The sequence below is a fragment of the Triticum aestivum genome, chromosome 7B, assembly GCF_018294505.1.
Source record: "Triticum aestivum cultivar Chinese Spring chromosome 7B, IWGSC CS RefSeq v2.1, whole genome shotgun sequence".
NCBI classification, from domain to species: domain Eukaryota; kingdom Viridiplantae; phylum Streptophyta; class Magnoliopsida; order Poales; family Poaceae; genus Triticum; species Triticum aestivum.
This window is the reverse complement of record NC_057813.1, coordinates 22358226-22360896: the sequence shown is the minus strand read 5'-3', so window position 1 is coordinate 22360896 and position 2671 is coordinate 22358226. Positions and strand designations below refer to the sequence as shown.

The 2671-nt window shown below is 45.8% G+C and overlaps 1 long non-coding RNA gene across 1 annotated transcript in view; it reads left to right on the top strand.

The window, feature by feature from the left end:
• The first annotated feature begins 103 nt into the window (after positions 1–103).
• Positions 104–2671, top strand: part of LOC123155929 (uncharacterized) — a 6216-nt gene continuing 3648 nt past the window's right edge. The window contains exons 1-4 of the long non-coding RNA XR_006477679.1: positions 104–238; positions 417–513; positions 608–691; positions 998–1055. This is a non-coding gene — a long non-coding RNA (uncharacterized lncRNA). The remainder of the gene's footprint in view (positions 239–416; positions 514–607; positions 692–997; positions 1056–2671) is intronic.

Sequence of the window (2671 nt, the reverse complement as noted above, 5' to 3'; positions counted from 1 at the left end):
TCTTGCTCATCTTCGATTTCATTCTTTGATTTGATTTACGTACTTCCTCTTGCTCTTGGTCGATTTGATTTGATTTACTTCTGTACCTATTGCTCACGCATGCAGCCTCCTGAAGCAACTGAAGGTCATCTGCTCCTCATCAACAACATACAAAGCTTCAGGTCGAGGTATGAGCCACGACCGTGTTTGCTGGGAAAAAAGCTGTCGTGGTCAGGATCAGGTGGACTGCAGCTCTCGTGTAAGGATGCTACTCTAGCTTGCTTGATATTTTCCACTGTACAATTAGCGATTACTGAATTCCATGGGTTAACAGTTCCATCCATGCTTGTTCAGCTTCATAATTAGAAGTTTGCATAGGTGCGCAGTTGTGCTGGCAAAAGTAGGAAGCAATTCTAATTATCATTTTTATCCAGCAGCACTATGTTGATGTGTAGAAATTCAAGGATTTCAGGACATTGAGTGCTCCCCCAATTGCACGAGACGGGGAGGTGGATGGCATTTTTGATGAAATTGGTGAGAGCAATGACAACTTCTTATTGCAAACATAGTTTGTTTGTATTTCCGTTTGCTATAAAAGATAATTAGACCATACTTGATGTGCAAATAGCTGACGTGAATGGGGCTTTGAGAAGACTGAAATCTCATCAGTGGCGGATATACTGGCTCAAGATGTTCATGAGCTTCCTACAAGGTGCAGTAGATAATAATTTACATTTTGGAGTAGTTCAGGCACTTGATTCCTTTTTTTCGCCTAACAGAAAAAAAATGCAATTTAGACCAAATGTTCAGGCGCATGGTGTTCAGATGCCGTACATCGAGAACAATTTATTAGCTCATATACCTAGCTTCACAACTAAGTGCGTTTTTCATTTACTTGGTACCCATCTGTAGATGTTTCATTTGTTGTCTGTTCTTATCGACCACTTTTTACTTGGATTGTGTGGCTCTGTTTGTTCCTGTGGTGATTAGCATATTGTTTTCGGTTATGGAATTGCAGCACTGAGCTAACTCTTCCCTGCATTTTTTGGGTCAAGTCTGCCAACACCTATGGGAAGGTAAAATAGTTTCATCTTGCTTTGTCTTCTTGCACCATAGTTATGTTTCTGTGTAATTATTTTGCATCGTTCCAGTATGTTGTATGCAGAGGCCTATTTTACAGTCTCACGATCCAAGTTCAATAGTAGGGAGAGTTGGAAAGTGATTTCCCTTGATTGATTCTGTTTACATCTCAGAGTATACATAGGGAGAGAAAGTCCCTAGAGATATGGCACGCAGGCCCTCAGATCCTACAATCTAGGATCGTTACAACGTGCCAGTTAATGTTACAAGTGGTACACAAATATACAACTTAACACCCCCCCTCAGCCGGAACTCCATTAGGAAGGATGTTCAGGCTGGATCGAAAGTCGGTGAACAATGGCGAAGGCAGGCCCTTGGTGAAGATGTCGGCATATTGGGAGCTGGATGGCACATGCAAGACTCGTGCTTCGCCAAGAGCAACGCGATCCCGAACAAAGTGTAGATCAATCTCAATATGCTTGGTCCGTTGATGCTGAACCGGATTGCTGGCAAGGTAGGAAGCACTGATGTTGTCACAATACACCACGGTGGCACGTGTGGGTGGAACCTTGAGCTCATGAAGGAGTTGCCGGAGCCAACAAGATTCAGCCACACAATTGGCAACACCACGATATTCAGCCTCGGCACTCGATCGTGAGATGGTGGGCTGCCTCTTGGATGACCATGAGATGAGGTTTGCTCCAAGGAATACACAAAAACCAGATGTGGACTTGCGCGTGTCCGGACACCCTGCCCAATCAGCATCGGTGTAGGCAATGAGGTCCCGTGATGGAGAACGAAAAAGCTGAAGGCCATAATGAGAGGTGCCCTGTAAGTATCATAGAATGCGCTTCACAAGTTGCATGTGTATGTCGCGAGGGGCATGCATGAATAAGCAAGCTTGTTGGACAGCATATGTGATGTCGGGGCGAGTGAGGGTGAGGTATTGGAGTGCGTCGGTGATGCTACGATAGTGCGTGGGATTGGAGAGGAGATGGCCTTCGTGGGAGGATAGTTTAGAGTTCATGTCAACCGGTGTGGAAACGGGCTTACAGTTGATCATGTTGGCGTGTTCAAGAAGCTCTAGTGTGTACTGTTGTTGGCATAGGAAGAGGCCGGATTGGTTTGTGGTGACATTTATGCCGAGGAAATGGTGTAATGTGCCAAGATCAGTCATAGCAAACTCCCGTTTGAGAGAGTCGATGACATGGGTGAGTGTGTGAGGTGAGCTCGCGGTGAGGATAATGTCAACTACATATACAAGGAGACATGCAAGGGAGTTACCATGGTGTAAGATGAAGAGGGAGGTGTCACTCTTGGATGCCCGAAACCCAAGAGACAAGAGGAATGCTTGGAAGCGCAAGAACCACGTCCGGGGAGCTTGTTTGAGACCATAGAGTGACTTGTGGAGGAGACACACATGGTCCGGCTTGGAGGAGTCCACAAACCTAGCTGGTTGCGAGCAATACACAGTCTCATTGAGCTCACCATGGAGAAAAGCATTCTTCATGTCAAGCTGATGGATGGGCCATGAGTGAGAGGTGGCAAGATTCAAGACCACCCGAATAGTTGCTGGCTTGACCACCGGACTGAATGTTTCATCATAGTCCAC